This window comes from Macrobrachium nipponense, chromosome 21 (assembly GCF_015104395.2).
Source record: "Macrobrachium nipponense isolate FS-2020 chromosome 21, ASM1510439v2, whole genome shotgun sequence".
Lineage (NCBI taxonomy): Eukaryota > Metazoa > Arthropoda > Malacostraca > Decapoda > Palaemonidae > Macrobrachium > Macrobrachium nipponense.
Window position 1 is genome coordinate 61,967,822 of NC_087212.1, and position 25,704 is coordinate 61,993,525.

Sequence of the window (25,704 nt, forward strand, 5' to 3'; positions counted from 1 at the left end):
TTTCATATATAATTGTATTCAAATCGCGCTGTGTGCAAAACGGTTAAAGGTAACAAGTTACTTTTTTTCGTTGTAATGTACACTAAATTGCAATCATTTTGGTATATAACACATTGTAAAACTATAAAAGCAACACAGAGAAAATATTATCACAAAATAATGCATGAATTCGTAACGCGCGGACATAAACAAATATTTTTTTCAAAAATTCACCATAAATCTAAATATTGTCCTAGAAACTTCCAATTTCTTTCAAAATGAAGACAAATGATTGAATATTACTATACTGTAAGAGTATTAGCTTACAATTGCAGTTTTCGACCATATCTGACGAGTTAAAGTTGACCGAATGTCGAATTTTTTTATATATATTTTTTTTATATGCAATTATTTCGGAAATTAGAAAAGCTACAACCTTCAAATATTTTTCGTTTTATTCTACATAAAATTGCGCACATTTTCATATATAAAACTCTATGAAATGCCTAATATGAAACGGAGCAAATATTCTGAGAATGGGACGTACGCATTTCGGAGATTTGTGGCGGAGAATCCGCGTGCGGAGGGAAGGAAAGATTTTTTTAAAATTCACCATAAATCTAAATATTTTGCTAGAGACTTCAAATTTGTTTCAAGATGAAGATAAATGACTGAATATTACTAGACTGTAAGAGTTTTAGCTTACAATTGCGTTTTTCGACCATTTCGGTAGAGTCAAAGTTGACCGAACGTGGTTTTTTTTCTATTTATCGTGATTTATATGCAAATATTTCGAAAATGAGAAAAGCTACAAGCTTCAATTATTTTATTTTGTATTCTAAATGAAATTGCGCACATTTTCATATGTAAAACTTTATGTAACGGCTAATTTAAAATGGTGCAAACATTACCACAATCGCACGTATGATTTTTTCGGAAGAGTTACCACGCGGACGTAAAGAAAATGTAATTTTTTTCATAAATTCACCATAAATCAAAATATTGTGCTAGAGACTTCCAATTTGTTGCAAAATGAAGGTAAATGGTTGAATATTACTAGAATATAAGCGTTTTAGCTTACAATTGCGTTTTTCAACCATTTCGGTAGAGTCAAAGTTGACCGAAGGTTGAAATTTTGGCAATTATCGTTATTTATATGAAAATATCTCAAAACTGATAAAAGCTACAATCATGAGTATTTTATTGTTGTACTATTCTACATAAAAATGCGCACATTTTCATATATAATACTTCATGTAACGGCTAATTCACAATGCGCGCCTGAGTAACGATTGTAAACAAAACAACACCTTGATCCGTGAACTCCCAGCATCCCCCAAGGCGCGCGATTCAAAAGTTTTAGGCTGGTAGGCCCATAAGTATTTTTCCGCGAATTAAAAAAAAAAAACTTTTGTAAGTCAACGTAAAATACGTCTAGTCGGCACAAGGGAGACAAAAAATGTCGACGTAAAATACGTTCAGTCGGCGTAAGAGGGTTAAACCAGTCTAGAAGATCAATAGCGATGAAACGCGAAAATCAAGTCAGGAGGAACAACAACAATGTTGATGGCCCGACCGACAGAGAAAATCTGAATTAGAAAACGGGAATGGTTCCTATTCCTGCCACCCAGCGGCAGGGCGGTAGATCACCAGGTCTAATTCAGGTGTTCAGGGAGTGTATTGCAATATATATAATTCAGATATGTTATTGATATTAAGTTTCAAGGAATAAATATATTTTTTTTTAATTTTCCACTTGAGATGGCTCTACCAAGTCAAAACTTTTCATCAAAACAATGAGACATTTGGCAACAAACAAATTGCTTACTCTTAAGAGTGCTTGAAAAATTTATAGGTGATATGGTTTTGATAATTTCTTTTATAACGCTGTATATTTACCTATTCAATATGACACCCATGATATCAGATGATGCTAGAGGTCAGAAACAACAGTATAAATCTTTATCTTTGCTAAAAAATGTTTCTTTCATTAGCGAATAGTTTAGTGTTCATTTCCCTCAGTGGATGGCATTGTGCTTTAAGTTTTAACAACGATGTTCAAATGCACTGTGATCGCTGCAATTCATTCTTTATTTTTGTCATCTTAATACTCTCTACAATCAAAATATATGATGAAGTAACAGATAGTGATAATAAATTTCAGTTCTTGGCTACCCTTATGCATAATTGTAAGTAATTTTTTCTATTTATAAAGTGCAATATCTTAAGTCTTAAAATGACACCAATATCAGCATTATACAGTATAATGAAAAACAGATCCCAAGCAAGCACTAAAAGAATAGGCTATATACAGTATGCCACAACCAAGTGTGATTTATTACAAACAAGCACTGCCCCCTTCAATTCTTGGAGGTGTTACATTATTACAGCACCAATTCTTTTACTTCATCTATTCATCTAATTTTTAAAAACTCTTTGCCAAGAATTTATCCCGTGCTAGATATAGTGGATCCCCCATATTCACGTTCCCCGGATTCGCGGACTCACTGATTCGTGGATTTCTCTCTGGGCCATATCTACCCACTATTTGCGGGGGATTCGCCTATTCGCGGGATTTTTCCGGTAAAAATAATCACTAATTAGTGTATTTTGATGTTATTTTCATGACTAAATACATTTTTATGGTACAAAAATGATTTACTAATTTTCAAATATTAATATTGGTTAATACTGTATTAGTAAGTTTAATAAGTTTAAATGATATCACTTAATAATAAAAATAGTAATTCTCTCTCTCTCCTCCTCTCCTCCCTCCTCTCTCTCTCTATCTCTCTCTCTCTCTCTCTCTCTCTCTCTCTCTCTCTCTCTCTCTCTCTCTCTCATTTACTGAGACTCTACAATTTTTATAGTAATGTACTATATGTTTTTAATACTTTCAAATAATAATAATAATAATAATAATAATAATAATAATAATAATAATAATAATACCCTAATCCAGACTGTAAGGATTGTGTATATGGGGACATCAGGATGGAGTTTGGAATAGAAAAATGTGCCTTAGTCAACATACAAAAGGGCAAAGTAACAAGGACTGAAGGGATAAAGCTACCAGATGGGAGCAACATCAAACATATAGATGAGACAGGATACAAATACCTGGGAATAATGAAAGGAGGGGATATAAAACACCAAGAGATGAAGGAAACGATCAGGAAAGAATATATGCAGAGACTCAAGGTGATACTCAAGTCAAAACTCAATGCCGGAAATATGATAAAAGCCATAAACACATGGGTAGTGCCAGTAATCAGATACAGTGCAGGCATACTGGAATGGACGAAGGCAGAACGCTGCAACATAGACCAGAAAACTAGGAAACATATGACAATACACAAAGCACTACACCCAAGAGCAAATACGGACAGACTATACATAACACGAAAGGAAGGAGGGAGAGGACTACTAAGCATAGAGGACTGCGTCAACATCAAGAAGAGCACTGGGGCAATATCTGAAAACCAGTGAAGACGAGAGGCTCAAGAGTGCATGGGAAGAAGGACTGATAAAAGTAGACGAAGACCCACAAATATGACAATTTGTCCAAAATTGCATTTTTCCTAACTATACAAACCTGAGGTCCTTTTACAATAGGAAGGTACTAGCGGCAGCTGGATAGGTCGTAAGCTTTCGAACAAGGGGTTCGGTAGTTAACTGCTTGTCCGACAGGCGCGCGCGCGCGACTGGGAGGTAAACAAATCACTTTTGCTTTTGGCCCAAGCAAAAACTGCAGAGTGAGGGGTGGCATGAGGTGGGACTATGTGTAAAAGGACCTCAGGTTTGTATAGTTAGGAAAAATGCAATTTTGGACAAATTGTCATTTGTTCCGACACGGCAGACAAACCTTCGGTCCTTTTACAATAGGAAGACTCACTTCTTGGTGGGAGGAATCTGAGTCTTTTGTGAACAGACTGGTGTTCGCCCAACCTTGGAATGCCTCCCTGGTCGTAAGAGCGAGGGAGGGATCCAAGCCTCTGTCCGATTGATCGGGGTGTGCACCGCCGGATCAATGGTCAGACCTCTGGACCAAGTACTAAGAGAGAGGCAAGCGTATCTCTTCGTACCAGCAAACAAGAACAAGTTCCTATTTGCAAGAGGCAACATAAAGTTATGGTTTGTCTCTTGTTGGCATCCACTTCCCCCCCCTTGTAGAGGAAGTGGTGGATATTCGCTCCCATCCCTAGTGAAAGGGATAGGATGGGGCTCTGTCGAGTAGCTCACCGGCATCTCGTCCTTATCCAGCAAGGTGATGACCGTATCCCTCTACCCACAGGTAGAGGGGGAGAAAAAGATAGGAAGAGAAGCCAGTCACTCTCTCATTCACTTATCTATTCTTACAGTCACACCAGGACTCGATGCTGTTCAGCCTGCTAGGGTCTGGGTTAGCTACACAACGTGTTGAGCAGCCACCACGGGTCTAAGGAAAACGATCCAAGGACCTGTGGGCAATATCCAAAGGTAGAAGGAGGTGCCAGTGGTCTGGTTGTACCAGACCCCTGCCTTCAGTACCTGCGCCACGGAGAAGTTCTTGTGTAACTCGAGGGAGTGTACTTCTAGGTCATCTTGGTGCTGACGAAGAGTCTTCAACACTCAGCCTGGGATGTCGAGTTTCTTCAGAAAGCGCGGTCGCGCTTTCACAGGACAAAGCAGCATCTCCTTTGCATCGAAGGCGGTGAAGTCCATTAGGGAGGGGATTGTGAAGGACTCTAACCGATCGTCAGGAACCGAAGGGTTCAGAGTCTTCGCTACGAATTCGGTACGAAATCGAGCGTCACGAATCCCCATCCCCTGGATGCTTGACTTCGCAGGAAAAGTCATGCAATTACCTCAGAGGAAAAGAAGGGAATGGTCGTATGACCTATCCCTCTTCTCGACTTCGGTGATGTCCTGTACCCATACTGGTCTATCCGTCTGCAGCGAAGTTGTTGTTCTCGGTAGTGGATAGGACACCGACACTCAATGGTGGGTGTCGATGGTATGGGTACTGTGACAAGCCGTTAGGACGAAGAAAAGGCTGTTATGGAACAACCGAACTAAGTCCACAGCGAAGTTCGTAACAGAACTTGGGCGCTCTGACAGCTGCCGACTGACTGCGTTTCGTAGGAGGCAAGTTGTCCAAGCACCCGAGCAAGTCACGTGACCTTCGCCTTGAAAAGGGTTATGCCAAGAGACTAAACAAATAATTTGTTCGTCACCGATGCCAGAAGGCAAGGTGATGACTCTCTTAAGGCATGTGCCCAACAGGCGAAAGTCAATTGCCTTCTAGAGACCGAGGTCCCTGATGGCAAGATATCTCATAGTATAGTTGATTCTCGGCTAAGGAGAAACAACACTATGTGTCGTTGAAGACGAAGGTGTACAGAAAATGCAACCTACGTCTTCACAGCTGAACCGAGAGAAGGATTCTCAAGATTCTGAACCTGTGCTACAAAGACTGAGAACGCTAACCGCTATTCATTGCTGTCCGGTGAGGATCGTAGTTGCAATAAAAGCGAGCGCTTTTCAGTAATGAAGACAGGGAAATACTGCCTGAAGAACTGCTTCTCATGGGCTGAACATTTGGAAGTAGAGCTGTCAGGTCGGAGAGTAGGCGATGTCTTCTGACATATCTGTTAATTCGGGGCGAGCAATGAATAATTGCACACCTACGAATACGAGATATTTTGAAGACAAACTCAGATGTCTGCAAAAATCATTCGCATTATCGCGGTGCGATGCAGCGGGCTGCGGGTGACTAGTACAGACTTCTGTTACCGTGCGGTAAACAGAAAGATGAAAGAGTCCAAGAGATATCTCTGTTGAAAATTCTCGCAATGTCGAAGGCGATGAAATCGAGCGTCACAGCAGTAGATGGTCCTTCATTATTGTGAGAATCCCCGTTAATCAGAGACCTAAGTCCATGATTGTTGGGCAGAGATACGGTTCGGTAGTCAATCAAACCAGGGAGAGAGAGACGTAACCGACCGTTCATCTCCGAGACCTAACTGATACTGAGCCGCTATCAGGCAGTTCAATACGCAGTAGCTCTCGGTGACTCGTCATCCTGAGTTGCCAGGTAATCCATTATTCCACGAAGGAATGCGTTCGGCTAGAACCATCGAGCATAAAGAATACGCTCGAGCAATTATATTTAACTGAAACGGATTTCGGTAAATACAAAAGCTGATTTGGTGTTGTCATGACAATACCAAGTATCTAAAATCGAAACTGATAACTGCTGGGAGGTTGCAGGCAACCCCGAGTTGCAGTTCAATTAAGATACAATTCGTCTCGGTCACAAACCGTAGAGTTAACTACGGTATGCGCCTAACCCCCCGGACAATTCAACTGTTAAAAGAATCTGTCGCGAGGGTAATATACGTAGTACATTTGTAGGTTCTGTACCACGACCTCCATCCTAAATTCTTTTCCTCTCGAGGAATGAGAATAAGGATTGGAGATCGACCGCCTTCGTTCTCTAGTCAAGAGAGTGAAGGAGAAGTCTTTCCCAAAGGAAAGCTTCAATGGTGAACAGAATACCGAAGACGATAGTTCAAGCCAAACTGGAAGTTCCCGTCCGTTCTTCTCTATTCCAGGTTAATCGCCTACTGTGAGATACTCTTCTTTCCGCAGCAGTCTTCTTCCAAATGCTAGAAATTACAGGAATTCGAGCATAAGCGAGGTTCCCGATTATCGTGTAACAATTATCGGGATTCTCGCTCACTTTGGACCGTGGTCTCGCCTAAGTGTTGGAGATCGTAAAAAACTCGAACACTCTGAGTGCGCTAGAAATTCCGTAGAATTCTAAGCACTCTGCGAAATACCCCCCACCGAATTCGTCAAACGATATCGGCTGGTGGTCCCTCTCGATTCCCGTAGAAATCGAGAAAGGGGCAGGATCCCTCCTCAATGGACCGGGGCTTACGTCAGGTAGGACCCGAAGGTCCCCCCGGTAGCGCAGCCCCTAACGTGGGATCTTACAGAGAAATCTCTGTAGGATCCCTCCCCTTTCCCTCGTAGCCGTAAGGAGAGAGGGAATGGGGGAGGAATTGGATACTGGCTCGCCTTCCCAGCGGAACTAGCAGTTGGAGAAGAAAAGGAGCAGCCATCGCCTTACGGCGATGGCCTCTCAGAGCCTGGGAAAACGTATCGTCAGGAGAAAACGTTTTCCCGAGGATGGTTACGAACTCATACTGTAGGTAAGTGTCTGCCGCCACTGTAACGAACGTCTGGGTGGTGGGGCTGATCGACACCTGACAGGAGAGAGCCGATACCGTCCTCCGACTCATTCCAGTCCTCGTCGAGGTCGAAACCTCAGGAGGACCGAAGGGGTATTCAAATACGGTGTCCGAAGACACGTAGAAACGCCTCTGTCGCAGTAGAGGAGGTGAAGTAGCTTGTTCGACCCCGGCCAGAACTGAGAGAGCCTTCTTGTCCGGAGACGAGAGACTACCTGGTTCAACACAGTCGGCAAGCTCCGATCGCGGCAGACCCACCGTCGATTTGGGTTCCCTCTCGGGCCCCAAAACGACTCGAGCCGAGACGTGGCTCTGCTGGTGGGAGCGGCGATCCTTCCCCGAGGTCGTTGTGCTGACGAATCAGCGCCATAACCTCGGCAAAGTTCCTCTGGATCTCGGAAGTCACAGCATCTTGCAGAGTGGGACCGTTAAGCCCTTCGAACAAGAGCATATTCCGAGAACCTTCCTCCTAAGAAGGGGGAACAGCGACAGCCCTCTCGGTCTTCTCCATCCACTTGCGCATACGTCCTGGCCGGTCCAAGAACCGTGCCTGGCACGTAGGGCGTCGTGGTGGGATCATGAGGGGCGCACCCCTCACGATCACTCCTCAATACCTCGCTCCTCCCGGTGTAACCCGAGGAGGTTTGAAGGTACGGGAGAGGCAGACCTGACGCTCCCTCCTCGCTCGCTGGCAGAACCAGCAGGCTTGGAGGGCTGCAGGCGATCGTCAACCCGCGGTGGCGATCGAGCTGCAGGCCTGGTCGAGCCGTCTCGCTGTGGAGAACGGCTGGACTGAGCACAGCGGCCCCGATCTCGAGTGTCAGAAGAGCTGGTGCTGGTTGCCGTACCCGATCGCTCTGTGAGAGCGACGGTCAGGCGACCTGCAGGCTCCACTGTCACAGTGAGACCGGTGCTTGTCCTCACGGCACGTCACGTCGCTGGTTCCAGCCGTGGCTGGTACCGGCGACGGGGGGAGGACCTCTTCCCAGCCTCAGCCCGTGGCCGGTCGTGGACCGTCACGTCCCCGGGTAGCCAGCTGGTCGCTGCGAGAGCGAGAGCTGGTCTGGTGAGAGTCGCGTGAGCGGCTGTCACCAGTCTTCCGCCCCGTGCCGTGAACCTGACGCTGAGCGAGCTCCGAGGTCTGGTTCCTGGCTGCACGGTCGCTGGTAGGCGGCCGTACACTCGGTACCTCCCGCGAACGAGAGGCCGAGACGGACCCTGATGCAGTGGCAGAACCACTGACACCAGGCGAGGAAGTACCGGTGTTAGCCGGTACTCCTCTGGTCCCCGTAGTCTTCTTCCTTGCGGAAGAAGAGACGGGCCCCGCTCCCGAAGGAGCAGGAGGACCAGCGGAAGGAACCCTCCCGTCCCACCGAGGTGAGACGGGTCCCGAGAAGCTCCCGAGGGAGACTTCTTAGGAGGGGGGAGGCAACCTTCTTCTTCCTCGGTTGTGAAGCCCTTAGAAGTCGAAGGGGAAGAGGCGGCAGCCGACGACGATGAAGAAGATGAAGACGACGACGACGACACCTTCCTCCTCTTCTTCGTCAGCTTCCTCAGGACAGACGTAAGATCTGCTATCCAGGGCGGAGCCGGGGCTGCTGTAGCCGAAGCCACAGGGCCCGGACGCACCTGTACAGACAGACCATAGTCTGGGGTAGTACCACCACGAACAGGGACGACGTCAGCAGGTATGGGCATCTCAGGAACAGCAGGCACAGCCAGCACAGCATCGGTAGGGACAGCCAGCGCAGCAACGGCAGGGACAGCCAGCGCAGCAACGGCAGGGACAGCCAGCGCAGCAACTGCATGGACAGTCAGCCCAGAATCGGCAGGTACGGCAGGCAGCACCGGAAACACAGGAAGTGGAGCAGCAGCCAGCAACATCCTGGTACCGGCGGCAGGTCCAGGGCGAGCTCTAGGGCAGCGGAAGTGTGGTCGCTGCAGGCGGCGGCAACCACGAGCGGCGGCGGCGGCACCCTCTCGGTACGGCGAACGGCACTTCACAGCGGCTGTAGGCAAGACTGTTACCACGTGAGGCGAGTACACCAGGTGAGGAGGGACGTCGTCACTGGAGCGTGGTCACCACTCCATGGGTGACCGCAGTAGGCCCAGACATAGAACCGCAGCCCCTGGACACTAGCACGCCCTGCAAATGGAAGACGCCCATACCTCACCAAGGTCCACCCTCGTGGCAGTAGCACCTGCGGAAAATAACAGTAGTAGCGATTAGTGGGGGGGAAGTCCCCCGCGCGGGGGGGGGTGAGCCCTCTCCGAACGAGTGGAAGACCCCGAATACAATTGTACATCGGGCACCGAGCGCCCTCCCCCGCGCTCGACGGATCGGGCGAGGAGAAGAACGCAGATAACCTCCCCCCCCCCCCCCCCCCCCAAGGGGAAGGGGAAGGGCCATCTGTGGGAGCTGAGCGGGGGGGGGGGGGGGGGGGGGGGTTCTCGTTCCCCACCCCGCACAGCACCCATGTACCCAACAATAATAATAAGAGCCCGAGAGCAATCGTGCCCTCGGCCCTGAATGCAAGGGCATAAGGATCAATTCCCTGACTGAGCGGAACTTGAACCAAATAAATATTGATGCAATCAATAATAAAAGGAATAAAATGAAAAGAATCTTGCATTACGATTCACTTCACAATGAATAAGGGCTCGGATCGAGCGCATTTGCGCCCTCGGTACCGAGCGCAAGGGTAAAAGGATCCATTCCCGATTATGAATGGAAACCTTGATCCATAATGAATTGATGCAATCAAAATATATATGAAAATGAAAAAGAATACTGCGCTTGCGATTTCACTTCATACAAATAAAAAGGGGGAAGGATCAATTCCCGGGAAATAGCGGAAACATTGATCCAAGTAAACAATGCAATCTCAATAAAATATGAAAATGAAAAAGAACTGCACTTGCGATTTCACTTCATTCAAATAAAAAGGGGAAAGGATCAATTTCCGGGTAAGCTCGGAAACTGATCCAAAAAGAGTATTGCTACAATCAAAATAAATATATGAAAATGAAAAAGAATACTGTACTTGCGATTCCACTTCCATACAGAATAAGTTTTCGTGTCGAGCGCATTCGCTCGGCAACGAGCATACAGGTCAAAAAAATATAAATGAAAAGAGCACTTACTTACGATTTTCATCTACACATTTCCAACCAAAATATACGCTCGGAGCGAGCGCTCTCCCGCCCTCGGTCGGGTGACCACCGAGCATACACAAATACGAGAGGATCATTTCTGGGAAAATGAATTCCCGCACTTACGCCCTTCAGTCCCGGCACTCGGGTAAACGGAGGGCGTGGAGAAACCAAGATCCTTTAATTCACAATTGAATTCAATGGAAATAAATATGAAATGATTGTACTTACAATTCAGTTTCACTAGATAAATAGAAAAAAGAAAAACACAACCATGCGAAAGCAACGACGATGAAGCGGGCAGAGAGCGATGATACACGTCCACACGCCAGCAGGCCGAAAGCACAAGTGGTTTGTTTACCTCCCAGTCGCGCGCGCGCGCCTGTCGGACAAGCAGTTAACTACCGAACCCCTTGTTCGAAAGCTTACGACCTATCCAGCTGCCGCTAGTACCTTCCTATTGTAAAAGGACCGAAGGTTTGTATGCCGTGTCGGAACAAATACAGAGACAGGAGAATGACAAACAGAACAGAGGAATGGCACAACAAACCAATGCACGGACAATACATGAGACAGACTAAAGAACTGGCCAGCGATGACACATGGCAATGGTTACAGAGGGGAGAGCTCAAGAAGGAAACTGTAGGAATGATAACAGCGGCACAAGATCAGGCCCTAAGAACCAGATATATCCAAAGAACGATTGATGGAAATAACATCTCTCCCATATGTAGGAAGAGGAATATGAAAAATGAACCATAAACCACATAGCAAGTGAATGTCTGGCACTTGCACAGAACCAGTACAAAAAGAGGCATGATTCAGTGGCAAAAGCCCTCCACTGGAGCCTGTGCAAGAAACACCAGCTACCTTGCAGTAATAAGTGGTACGAGCACCAACCTGAAGAAGTGATAGAAAACAATCAGGCAAAGATCCTCTGGGACTATGGTATCAGAACAGATAGGGTGATACGTGCAAATAGACCAGACGTGAAGTTGATTGACAAAATCAAGAAGAAAGTATCACTCATTGATGTCGCAATACCATGGGACACCAGAGTTGATGAGAAAGAAAGGGAAAAAATGGATAAGTACCAAGACCTGAAAATAAAAATAAGAAGGCTATAGGATATGCCAGTGGAAATTGTACCCATAATCACAGGAACACTAGGCACGATCCTAAGATCCCTGAAAAGGAATCTGAAAAACTAGAGGCCTAAGTAGCTCCAGGACTCATGCAGAAGAGTGTGACCCTAGAAATGGCACACATAGTAAGAAGAGTGATGCACTCCTAAGGAGGCAGGTTGCAACCAGGAACCCAACGCTATAAATACCACTCAGTCGAATTGCAGGACTGTGATAAACGGTCCCACCCACCCAAAAAAATAAAAATAATAATAATATTAATATAACGGTAATTACAAAATTCATATTCCGTGATAGTATTTTAAAGAAATACAATAATCTATCCATTTCACTCTTTTAATTAAGGATAACTCTCTCTCTCTCTCTCTCTCTCTCTCTCTCTCTCTCTCTCTCTCTCTCTTTTGCCACACAAGATATGTATGTCATAGTGGTAACTCCCTCCCTCTGATTTGTTGAAAGCGTTTTAAGCATTTTCTTAGAGAACAGATAGATAAACAGACACACACACACACTCTCTCTCTCTCTCTTTTACTGAGATGAAAGAATTTTTATGGTACTAATATGTAAAATGTTTATAGATATTTTCTGTTGTTAATAATAATAATAATAATAATAATAATAATAATAATAATAATAATACTTTATTAAAAGTAATGGCTACTTCAGCAGCATTACACTTGTAGAGATTCTTCTCTATTTTCCGAATAGCGGCTTTTTCCGTGCTACTTAGACAGGCTAGTAAAGCGCCTATGGAGGTCATGATCAAATACAGTCAAAATTGGTGTATATATTTGAATTTTACAGATAAACTATGATACCATAGTTATCAAAGTCATTAACGATATATATATATATATGTCTCTCTCTCTCTCTCTCTCTCTTCTCTCTCTCTCTCTCTCTCTCTCTCTCTCTCTATTTCTTGAAGCAAGCGAGCTTTCGTCTGGAGCTGCCAGACATCCTCGGGCTGGGAAGCTGAGGGTGGACTGATCTTGAACGGCGTCCGTCCTCGTTTATATTTGGAGTTGACAGCAGGGGGTCTGCCCCATGCTGATCTACTATTTGGCTGGTGGCGGTAGGTCTTCGTTTTCATTGGTGGCTTGAACCGGGTCTCAAGCCACTTTCATGCGTTGATGGTTGCGATAATGTAAGTCCTGCAGCCGCCTAGACCTCCTTAGCGGCACGGTTACGTCGATGGGCGTTTCGCTATGCTGCGGGACGTCACGGCTAACTTGATTATGATTGGCTGCGGGAGTATCTCGTTCGGGGGCGTCGTCTTCCGTGGAGTTGTCGTGCTCGGTGGTGTCATTGTTGGTGGCAGGTCTTCTCATACTCGATCTGTTCGGACAGGTGCGTCCGGGCCCTGTTGCTTCGGCAACAGCAGCCCCGGCTCCGCCCTGGATACAGATCTGACATCGGTCCTGAGGAAGCTGACGAAGAAGAAGAAGAAGAGGAGGAAGGTGTCGTTGTCGTCTTCATCGTCTTCTTCGTCGTCGTCGTCGTCGTCTGCCGCCTCTTCCCCTTCATCTTCTAAGGCTCCACCGCCTAAGAAGAAGAAGGTCGCCTCCTCCCCCCCCAAGAAGTCTCCTTCGGGAGCTTCTAAGGGCCCGTCTCGCTCCGGTGAGACGGGGGGTTCTTCCGCTGGTCACCCTGCTCCTTCGGGGGCAGGACCCGTCTCTTCTTCCGCAAGGAAGAAGACTACGGGGACCAGAGGAGTGCCGGTAACACCGGCACTTCCTCGCCTGCTGTTAGTGGTTCGACCACGGCAGCAGGATCCGTCTTCGGCCTCCTCGTTCGCGAGAGGTACCGAGTGTACGGTCGCCTACCAGCGACCGTGCAGCTAGGAACCAGACCTCTGAGCCAGCTCAGCGTCAGGTTCACGGCACGGAGCGGAAGACTGGTGACAGCCGCTCACGCGACTCTCACCAGACCAGCTCTCGCTCTCGCGGCGATCAGCTGGCTACCCGGGCTGACGTGACGGTCCACGACCGGCCAACGGGCTGAGGCTGGGAAGAGGTCCACCCCGTTCGCTGGCACCAGCCACGGCTGGTACCAGCGGACGTGACGCGCCTGAGGATACGCACCGGTTCTCCACCGTGACAGTGGAGCTCGCCGGTCGCCTGACCGTCACTCTCACAGAGAGCGATCGGGTACGGCGACCAGCACCAGCTCTTCTGACACACGAGACCGGGGCCGCTGTCCTCAGTCCAGCCGTTCTCCACAGCGAGACGGCTCGACCAGGCCTGCAGCTCGATCGCCACCGCGGGTTGACGATCACCTGCATCCTCCAAGCCCACTGGTTCTGCCAGCGAGCGAGGAGGGAGCGTCAGGTCTGCCTCTCCCATACCTTCAACCTCCTCGGGTTACACCGGGAGGAGCGAGGTATTGAGGAGTGATCGTGAGGGGTGCGCCCCTCAGGATCCCACCACGACGTCCTACGTACCAGGCACGGTTCTCGGACCGGCCAGGTCGTATGCACAAGTGGCTGGAGGAGACCGAGAGGGGTCTGTCGCTGTTCCCCCCCTCGAGGGGGGAGGGTCTCGGGAGCTGCTCCTGTTCGAGGGACTGGATGGTCCTACTCCACAGGATGCAGTCACTCCTGAGATTCAGAGGAACTTTGCCGAGGTAATTGCGCTGATTCGTCAGCACAACGACCTCGGGGAAGGATCGCCGCTCCCACCATCCGACAGGCGCGCGCGCGCGACTGGGAGGTAAACAAATCACTTTTGCTTTTGGCCCAAGCAAAAACTGCAGAGTGAGGGTGGCATGAGGTCGACAAGCAGTTAACTACCGAACCCCTTGTTCGAAAGCTGACGACCTATCCAGCTGCCGCTAGTACCTTCCTATTGTAAAAGGACCTCAGGTTTGTATAGTTAGGAAAAATGCAATTTTGGACAAATTGTCATTTCACCATATCGATCTTGAAGTTGAAGAGTCGTAAAATTCTGAGGATGGTCCGGGAAAAGGATTTGTACTTTGTGATCCAACGTATCGCTACAACACCATGTGGTATTTTCATACCACTATATTGATGACGCATCACCACGACACACTGGTGTTTTTCATACCACTATACGTTAAAGTTAAAAACATGACATAGAATCGACTTTGCGACTTCGTTCACTTTGATATTTTTAACGATACAATAAACTATCATTTGTACTACTAAAACCATCTTCACATAAGTAATTTTTTGTAAGATATGTGTTGTTGCAAAAGCTAGCTTATACATAAAAGGCTTTTATAACTATGTGTAAAAGGACCTCAGGTTTGTATAGTTAGGAAAAATGCAATTTTGGACAAATTGTCATTTGTTCCGACACGGCATACAAACCTTCGGTCCTTTTATTACAATAGGAAGACTCACTTCTTGGTGGGAGGAATCTGAGTCTTTTGTGAACAGACTGGTGTTCGCCCAACCTTGGAATGCCTCCCTGGTCGTAAAGAGCGAGGGAGGGATCCAAAGCCTCTGTCCGATTGATCGGGGTGTGCACCGCAGGATCAATGGTCAGACCTCTGGACCAAGTACTAAGAGAGAGGCAAGCGTATCTCTTCGTACCAGCAAACAAGAACAAGTTCCTATTGCAAGAGGCAACATAAAGTTATGGTTTGTCTCTTGTTGGCATCCACTTCCCCCCCCTTGTAGGAGGAAGTGGTGGATATTCGCTCCCATCCCTAGTGAAAGGGATAGGATGGGGCTCTGTCGAGTAGCTCACCGGCATCTCGTCCTTATCCAGCAAGGTGATGACCGTATCCCTCTACCCACAGGTAGAGGGGGAGAAAAAGATAGGAAGAGAAGCCAGTCACTCTCTCATTCACTTATCTATTCTTACAGTCACACCAGGACTCGATGCTGTTCAGCCTGCTAGGGTCTGGGTTAGCTACACAACGTGTTGAGCAGCCACCACGGGTCCCAAGGAAAACGATCCAAGGACCTGTGGGCAATATCCAAAAGGTAGAAGGAGGTGCCAGTGGGTCTGGTTGTACCAGACCCCTGCCTTCAGTACCTGCGCCACGGAGAAGTTCTTGTGTAACTCGAGGGAGTGTACTTCTAGGTCATCTTGGTGCTGACGAAGCGTCTTCAACACTCAGCCTGGGATGTCGAGTTTCTTCAGAAAGCGCGGTTGCGCTTTCACAGGACAAAGCAGCATCTCCTTCGCACCGAAGTCCATTAGGGAGGGGATTGTGAAGGACTCTAACCGATCGTCAGGAACCGAAGGGTTCAGAGTCTTCGCTACGAATTCGGTACGAAATCGAGCGTTCACGAATAACCCCATCCCCTGGATTGCTTGACTTCGCAGGAAAAGTCATGCAATTACCTCAGAGGAAAAGAAGGGAATGGTCGTATGACCTATCCCTCTTCTCGACTTCGGTGATGTCCTGTACCCATACTGGTCTATCCGTCTGCAGCGAAGTTGTTCTTCTCGGTAGGTGATAGGACACCGACACTCAATGGTGGGTGTCGATGGTATGGGTACTGTGACAAGCCGTTAGGACGAAGAAAAGACTGTTATGGAACAACCGAACTAAGTCCACAGCGAAGTTCGTAACAGACTTGGGCGCTCTGACAGCTGCCGACTGACTGCGTTCGGTAGGAGGCAAGTTGTCCAAGCACCCGAGCAAGTCACTGACCTTCGCCTTGAAAGGGTTATGCCAAGAGACTAAACAAATAATTTGTTCGTCACCGATGCCAGAAGGCAAGGTGATGACTCTCTTAAGGCATGTGCCCAACAGGCGAAAGTCAATTGCCTTCTAGAGACCGAGGGTCCCTGATGGCAAGAAATCTCATAGTAATAGTTTGATTCTCGGCTAAGGAGAAACAACACTATGTGTCGTTGAAGACGAAGGTGTACAGAAAATGCAACCTACGTCTTCACAGCTGAACCGAGAGAAGGATTCTCAAGATTCTGAACCTGTGCTACAAAGACTGAGAAACGCTAACCGCTATTCATTGCTGTCCGGTGAGGATCGTAGTTGCAATAAAAGCGGAGCGCTTTTCAGTAATGAAGACAGGGAAATACTGCCTGAAGAACTGCTTCTCATGGGCTGAACATTTTGGAAGTAGAGCTGTCAGGTCGGAGAGTAGGCGATGTCTTCTGACATATCTGTTAATTCGGGGCGAGCAATGAATAATTGCACACCTACGAATACGAGATATTTTGAAGACAAACTCAGATGTCTGCAAAAATCATTCGCATTATCGCGGTGCGATGCAGCGGGTGACTAGTACAGACTTCTGTTACCGTGCGGTAAACAGAAAGATGAAAGAGTCCAAGAGATATCTCTGTTTTGAAAATTCTCGCATGTCGAAGGCGATGAAATCGAGTGTCACAGCAGTAGATGGTCCTTCATTGATTGCGAGAAATAACCCGTTTAATCCAGAGACCTAAGATCCATGCTTGTTGGGCAGAGATACGGTTCGGTAGTCAATCAAACCAGGGGAGAGAGACGTAACCGACCGTGCATCTCCGAGACCTAGCTGATACTGAGCCGCTATCAGCAGTTCAATACGCAGTAGCTCTCGGGGTGACTCGTCATCCTGAGTTGCCCAGGTAATCCATTATTCCACGAAGGAATGCGTTCGGCTAGAACCATCGAGCATAAAGAATACGCTTCGAGCAATTATATTTAACCGAAACGGATTTCGGTAAATACAAAAGCTGATTTGGTGTTGTCATGACAATACCAAGTATCTAAAATCGAACTGATAACTGCTGGGAGGTTGCAGGCAACCCCGAGTTGCAGTTCAATTAAGATACAATTCGTCTCGGTCACAAACCGTAGAGTTAACTACGGTATGCTCCTCGCCTACCCCCCGGACAATTCAACTGTTAAAAGAATCATGTCGCGAGGGTAATATACGTAGTATATTTGTAGGTTCTGTACCACGACCTCCATCCTAAATTCTTTTCCTCTCGAGGAATGAGAATAAGGATTGGAGATCGACCGCCTTCGTTCTCTAGTCAAGAGAGTGTAGGAGAGAAGTCTTTCCCAAAGGAAAGCTTCAATGGTGAACAGAATACCGAAGACGATAGTTCAAGCCAAACTGGAAGTTCCCGTCCGTTCTTCTCTATTCCAGGTTAATCGCCTACTGTGAGATACTCTTCTTTCCGCAGCAGTCTTCTTCAAATGCTAGAAATTACAGGAAATTCGAGCATAAGCGAGGTTCCCGATTATCGCTGTAACAATTATCGGGGATTCTCGCTCACTTTGGACCGTGGTCTCGCCTAAGTGTTTGGAGATCATAAAAAACTCGAACACTCTGAGTGCGCTAGAAATTCCGTAGAATTCTAAGCACTCTGCGAAACCCCCCACCCGAATTCGTCAAACGATATCGGCTGGTGGTCCTCTCGATTCCCGTAGAAATCGAGAAAGGGGCAGGATCCCTCCTCAACGACCGGGCTTACGTCAGGTACGGACCGAAGGTCCCCCCGTCGCGCAGCCCCTAACGTGGGATCTTACAGAGAAATCTCTGTATGGATCCCTCCCCTCCCTTTCCCTCGTAGCCGTAAGGAGAGAAGGGAATGGGGGAGGAACTTGGATACTGGCTCGCCTTCCCAGCGGAACTAGCAGTTGAGAAGAAAAGGAGCAGCCATCGCCTTACGGCGATGGCCTCTCAGAGCCTGGGAAAAAGTATCGTCAGGAGAAAACGTTTTCCAGAGGAGGGTTACGAACTCATACTGTAGGTAAGGGTCTGCCGCCACTGTGAACGTCGTCTGGGTGGGGCTGATCGACACCTGACAGGAGAGAGCCGATACCGTCCTCCGACTCATTCCAGTCCTCGTCGAGGTCGAAACCTCAGGAGGACCGAAGGGGTGGGGTATCAAATACGGTGTCCGAAGACACGTAGAAACGCCTCTGTCCGCAGTAGAGGAGGTGAAGTAGCTTGTTCGACTGGCCAGAACTGAGAGAGCCTTCTTGTCCGGAGACGAGAGACTACCTGGTTCAACACAGTCGGCAAGCTCCGATCGCGGCAGACCCACCACCGTCGATTTGGGTTCCCTCTCGGGCCCCAAAACGACTCGAGCCGAGACGTGGCTTTGCTGGTGGGAGCGGCGATCCTTCCCCGAGGTCGTTGTGCTGACGAATCAGCGCCATAACCTCGGCAAAAAAAAAAAGTTCCTCTGGATCTCGGAAGTCACAGCATCTTGCAGAGTGGACCGTTAAGCCCTTCGAAACAAGAGATATTCCGAGAAACCTTCCTCCTAAGAAGGGGGAAACAGCGACAGCCCTCTCAGTCTTCTCCATCCACTTGCGCATACGTCCTGGCCGGTCCAAGAAACCGTGCCTGGCACGTAGGGCGTCGTGGTGGATCATGAGGGGCGCACCCCTCACGATCACTCCTCAATACCTCGCTCCTCCCGGTGTAACCCGAGGAGTTGAAGGTACGGGAGAGGCAGACCTGACGCTCCCTCCTCGCTCGCTGGCAGAACCAGCAGGCTTGGAGGGCTGCAGGCGATCGTCAACCCGCGGTGGCGATCGAGCTGCAGGCCTGGTCGGCCGTCTCGCTGTGAGAACGGCTGGACTGAGCACAGCGGCCCCGATCTCGAGTGTCAGAAGAGCTGGTGCTGGTTGCCGTACCCGATCGCTCTCTGTGAGAGCGACGGTCAGGCGACCTGCTGGCACCGGCGAACGGGAGGACCTCTTCCCAGCCTCAGCCCGTGGCCGGTCGTGGACCGTCACGTCCCCTGGGTAGCCAGCTGGTCGCCGCAGAGAGCGACAGCTGGTTCTGGTGGAGAGTCGCACGTGATGCGGCTGTCACCAGTCTTCCGCCCCGTGCCGTGAACCTGACGCTGAGCGAGCTCCGAGGTCTGGTTCCTGGCTGCACGGGTCGCTGGTAGGCGACCGTACACTCGGTACCTCCCGCGAACGAGAGGCCGAGACGGACCCTGATGCAGTGGCAGAACCACTGACACCAGGCGAGGAAAAGTACCGGTCTTAGCGGTACCCTCTGGTCCCCGTAGTCTTCTTCCTTGCGGAAGAAGAGACGGGCCCCGCTCCCGAAGGAGCAGGAGGACCAGCGGAAGGAACCCTCCCGTCCCACTGAGGTGAGACGGGTCCCGAGAAGCTCCCGAGGGAGACTTCTTAGGGAGGGAGGAGGGCAACCTTCTTCTTCCTCGGCTGTGAAGCCTTAGAAGTCGAAGGGGAAGAGGCGGCAGCCGACGACGATGAAGAAGATGACGACGATGAAGAAGATGACAACGACGACGATGACACCTTCCTCCTCTTCTTCGTCAGCTTCCTCAGGACAGACGTAAGATCTGCTATCCAGGGCGGAGCCGGGGCTGCTGTAGCCGAAGCCACAGGGCCCGGACGCACCTGTACAGACAGACCAAAGTCTGGGGTCAGTACCACCACAAACAGGGACGACGTCAGCAGGTATGGGCATCTCAGGAACAGCAGGCACAGCCAGCACAGGCATCGTAGGCAAGACAGCCAGCGCAGCAACGGCAGGGACAGCCAGCAAGCAGCGCAGCAACTGCATGGACAGTCAGCCCACAAGAATCGGCAGGTACGGCAGGCAGCACCGGAAACACAGGAAGTGGAGCAGCAGCCAGCAACATCCTGGTACCCGGCGGCAGGTCCAGGGGCGAAGCTCTAGGGCAGCGGAAGTGTGGTCGCGGCAGCGCGGCAACCACGAGCGGCGGCGGCACGCCCCCCTCTCGTACGGCGAACGGCACTTCACAGCGGCTGTAGGCAAGACTGTTACCACGTGAGGCGAGTACACCAGGTGAGGAGGGACGTCGTCACCTGGAGCGTGGTCACCACTCCATGGGTGACCGCAGTAGGCCAGACATAGAACCGCAGCCCCACCCTGGACACTAGCACGCCCTGCAAATGGAAGGACGCCCATACCTCACCAAGGTCCACCCTCGTGGCAGTAGCACCTGCGGAAATAACAGTAGTAGCGATTAGTGGGGGGGAAGTCCCTCGCGCGGGGGGGTGAGCCCTCTCCGAACGAGTGGAAGACCCCGAATACAATTGTACATCGGCACCGAGCGCCCTCCCCCGCGCGTCGACGGATCGGGCGAGGAGAAGAACGCAGATAACCTCCCCCCCCCCCCCCCCCCCACCCCCCCCCCCCCCCCCACCCCCCCCCCAAGGGGAAGGGCCATCTGTGGGAGCTGAGCGGGGGGGGGGGGGGGGGGGGGTTCTCGTTCCCCTTCCCCACCCCCGCACAGCACCCATGTACCCAACAATAATAATAAGAGCCCGAGAGGCAAATCGTGCCCTCGGCCCGAATGCAAGGGGGGCATAAGGATCAATTCCCTGACTGAGCGGAACTTGAACCAAATAAATATTGATGCAATCAATAATAAAAGGAATAAAATGAAAAAGAATCTTGCATTACGATTCACTTCACAATGAATAAGGGCTCGGATCGAGCGCATTTGCGCCCTCGTTACCGAGCGCAAGGGTAAAAGGATCCATTCCCGATTATGAATGGAAACCTTGATCCATAATGAATTGATGCAATCAAAATATATATGAAAATGAAAAAGAATACTGCGCTTGCGATTTCACTTCATACAAATAAAAAGGGGAAGGATCAATTCCCGGGAAATAGCGGAAACATTGATCCAAGTAAACAATGCAATCTCAATAAAATATGAAAATGAAAAAGAACTGCACTTGCGATTTCACTTCATTCAAATAAAAAGGGGAAAGGATCAATTTCCGGGTAAGCTCGGAAACTGATCCAAAAAGGGATTTTGACGTAAGGAAAAATCTATTTCTGGGCGATTGGCTCGTGTCGCCAGCGAAATATCCTTTAATCTATTATTTCTAGGGTAAATGTACTAACACATACCAGAGAATAAATAAATAAGAAAAAGGTCAGTACAACTGACTCGTCACCCTCCAAGAGGGTGTCGGTATGAACACTATGGCGAGTGAGACCACTACCACGAGCCGAATGCCAATAGAAATCTCCCACTACAAAATCCCCACAAGAGGAGAGCCGACCCACAGAGTGGGCAGCAACTACTACTACTCCATCCCATGCTGCCGACTGCTGCGCCTCTGGTGGCCATCCTGAAGTTAGCAGACAATCTTGAGCGATGGGATGGGTAGGGTGGGATTTAGCTGGCGACACGAGCCAATCGCCCAGAAATAGATTTTCCTTACGTCAAAACCCTCCCTTTTCTGGGCTCAGCTCGTGTCGCTGCGCGAAATCGTACCCGAGAGAAATAGCACAAGATTGTAAATAAAATTCAACAAAACAAAAAAGAGGTCTCAAATAAAAAGATAAAATAAAATAAAAGAATATAATTGCTAATAAAGATACATATACACAATGATACAAAAATAGAAATATTGTTTAAATTAAACTTAATGCTAATAATATTTCTAACTTAAGGTAATTTTACATATATACAGGGCTTACATGGCATATATGTTCCGAAATAGTATCTGTGTATTGATATGTACAAGAACTCTAGAGCAATTAAGACAATAAGTTGAACAGAACAAACTTCAATAACTAACAATATATAAAGGAATGTATATAACTTAATATACAAAACCCGTAACCATTACAATTAAGATGTATCCCCTAGCATAAAAATAAGGGGATCACATCCAAGAGATCAATATATACAATCGATGTGAGTGTCCCTAGCAAAAAAATAAGGGACACCCACCATATCATCATAAAAGCAGCTAAGACACAAGGTAACCGTAGATGAACAAGGCAGGAATAGACGAACTGTTGGGTGAGACAGGTAGAAAGGAGGACTGGATCTTCTACTAAAGATTAGGCAGAGTCGGGGGAAACTATGTTACCCGCCGCCACTGCTGAAAATTTTCAGAGCTTCCAAGGGACTTTAAGTAATGACGTTTAAATACTGTCGGCGATTTCCATCCAGTATATTTTTTCAACTCATCGAAGTTTCATATGTTGGAAATAGTTAATTGAGGTGGCTACTGCCCTGACATCATGTGCTTTTGGAAAAGAGTCAGGATTGGCTTGTTTAATAAAGTACAGGATTTGCTGCCTGATGCCTTTAATAGATAAAGTACCACCTTTTTCTCTCTTAAAGAGAGGACCCGATGAGGATGAGGAGGTCCTAGACAGAAAGGCTCGTAAGGTCGATACTGGGCAAAGAGATATATCTTGTGGAAGGGGTAGTACCTTCCATGGTTCCCACCTCATCAAAGGATCTTCATTCTTAGCTATAAAACTACGTTCCGGAGAAGTAGCACTTCCCCTGTGGGAAGGGAAGGAACTGAATATGATCCGGATCTCTGGATAATGCCGACAGTTCTGAAATTCTAGCTCCTGAGGCCAAGCTTAATAAAAATAGAGTTTTTCTTAAGAGCATTATAAAAGAACATGTGTTATTATCAGTTTCTGAAGCCAGCTTTAGAACATCATTTAAGAACCATGATACTGACGTAGGCCTTACAGAAGGTCTAAGTCTAGCACACGCCTTGGGAATAGACGAGAAGTAGGAGTCTGTCAAGTCTATGTTGAAACCAAATTGAAAAAATCTTTTTCAAGGCTGACTTGTTTGTCGTAATGGTGCTAGCTGCTAATCCTTTTTCGAAATAAGATCTGAAAAAGGATATAGCTGAATTGATTGTCATGATTCTAATATCTGATTCTCTCAGGAAGGTTGCTAACTTTTTGACAGCAGCATCATACTGTCTCAAAGTGAATCCCTTTTATCGGATTCCAAGAAGAGAATATTTGAGGGTCAATATTCGCATCCCTTTCGCTGCAAACTTCATGAAATCCATAAAGTTAGGGTTTTGAGAATTCCTGAGGAAGCGAACACAGTCTTCGTTTGTACTGACTGGGAGAGCTTGGGACTGGGAATCCGAAGAGGGCGAAGACCCAGTTCCAGAATTAGAGGGTACCAATTGCTCTTCGGCCAGTCTGGGGGCTACTAGAGCCACTTGACCCTTGAATGTCCTGAGTTTGTTCAGTACCTTCATGAGAAGATTCACTGGAGGAAAGACATAAATCTTCTCCCAGTTGTTCCAGTCTAGGGCCAGGGCGTCCGTGGCTAGGAGGAGGGTCCAGGTTGGGGGCCACATAACATGGGAGTTTGTGGTTCGCTTGGGATGCGAAGAGATCCACTTGTAGGCCTGGAACTCTCTGAAGAATCCATTGGAACGAACTGTGTCCAGTGACCATTCCGACTCTAGAGGTACTGATCGGGATAGAGCATCTGCTATGACGTTTCTCACTCCAGCTATATGGGTTGGAGGAGTGCCAACTGAACTTGTCCGCCAGGGAGAAGATGGCTACCATGACATGATTTAGATGGCGCGATTTGGAGCCTCCCCAGTTATACAATGTACTACCACTGCGCTGTCCAAGACTAGCTTTATGTGGGAGTACTTTGGCGGACGTAACCTTTTTAGGGTCAAGAACACTGCCATTGCTTCCAGTACGTTTATATGGAACTGACGGAACTGAAGTGACCAAGTTCCCTGAACTTTCTTGAACTGGGAATATCCTCCCAACCGCTTAATGAAGCGTCTGTGTGGATGGTGATCCCCGGAGGAGGAAACAACTGAAGGGGTACTGAAACCGATAAGTTCTTGACTTTTGACCCACGGGCGAAGTCGATTCCGTAGAATCTGAGGGACTGAGGATAATTTGTCCCTGGACCTGACATTTGCTCGTGAGCGCCAGATTCTGGTTAGGTCTTTCAGTTTGGCTTTCATCAAGATGTTTGTCACTGATGCAAACTGGAGTGAACCCAGGATCCTTTCCTGAGTTCTTCTCGACGCCAGTTTGTGACTCAGAAATTGCTTGACTGACTTCGCTATTTTCTTTCCTCTTGGTTGATGGAATCGACAGAGTATGGGAGGATAGATTCCATTGAATGCCCAGCCACTGAAAGTTTGACTCTGGAGTGAGTCTTGACTTGGTCCTGTTTATCTTGAAACCTAGATATTCCAGGAACTGAATCACTTTCAGTGTTGCTTTGTGGCATTCCTCGAATGTTGGAGCCCAGATTAACCAATCGTCGAGATACGCTACTACCATAACCCTTGCGACCTTAGTTGTTGAACCACCACTTCCGCCAACTTCGTGAACACCCTGGGTGCTACGTTGAGCCCGAAAGGAACTACCTTGAAGGAGAATGTCTGGTCTCCTATTTTGAAGCCCAGATACGGATGGAAGTGTCTTGCAATAGGGATATGATAGTAAGCGTCTGTAAGATCGATAGAGGTGGTGACGGCCCCACGGGGAAGTAAGGTCCGTACCTGCGAGATCGTGAGCATCTTGAACTTGTCGCAGCGAATGGCGGCTAAGTTTAAGCGGGACAAGTCTAAGATTACCTTCTTTTTTGTGAGCCTTCTTTGGCACGCTGAATAAGCGTCCTTGAAATTTTAACTGTTGACTCTCGCTATAGCTCCTTTCTGAAGGAGGTCCTCCGCATACTCGTCAATTCTTTGGATGGAAGTTGGCGGAAAGGTATGGATGGGGGGGGCGGGTCCGCTATCCAGCTCCAACCCAGGCCTTTTGACACAATGCTCTGCGCCCACTTGCTGAAGTTCCACCGGTGGCGGAAGTGAAACAGTCTCCCTCCTACCTGAAAATCCTCATTGGTTTTGGTAGCCTCCTCGGCCTCCCTGAAATGCTTCCTCTATTGAAGGGCCCTCCCGATCCTCTCCCACGAAAGGATCGCTTACCTCTGCCTCCCTTACCAGAGCGGTCATAACTTCTGGGAAGCCTGACCCTCGAAGACTTGATTGTAGGCTGGAGAGAGAGCGTAAGAGGTGGAGGGTTGAGGCTGGGGGGAAATAACATAGATTGCTGCGACTGAGCCTTGGAGGTAGAAGGTTGGGCTGCTTGCACCAACGGGACAGCTGGAACCTGCTGAGTAAAGCGTGGCTGTTTCTTCTGGTAGGGCTGGAAACGTCTGGTTTCCTTTGAGCCTTACCCTGACCACTTGATCTGGCGTCTCTTGGCCGTAAGACCCCAACGATCTTTAAGGCTTTGGTTTAATCTCGTAGCCTCTGCCTGGACCTCCTTCACCATCGCCTCTGGGAAGAGGTCTGCTCCCCAGATGCTCGATGTAAGCAAACTTATTCGGCTCATGCCGAATTGTTGCTTCTTGGAGGACATGTTTCCTACAATTCGTCCTAGCCGTGGCGAACTCAACATCAGACTGCACCGTTTGAGTCAGAGACTTGGTGAGAAGCTTAAAGAAAGAGTGGCTCAGAACCAT

The 25,704-nt window shown here is 48.3% G+C and overlaps 1 protein-coding gene across 1 annotated transcript in view; it reads right to left on the reverse strand.

The window, feature by feature from the left end:
• LOC135197498 (transmembrane protein 87A-like) overlaps nucleotides 1-25,704 on the reverse strand; it is a 212,774-nt gene that overhangs the window by 136,894 nt on the left and 50,176 nt on the right. The window lies entirely within an intron of this gene.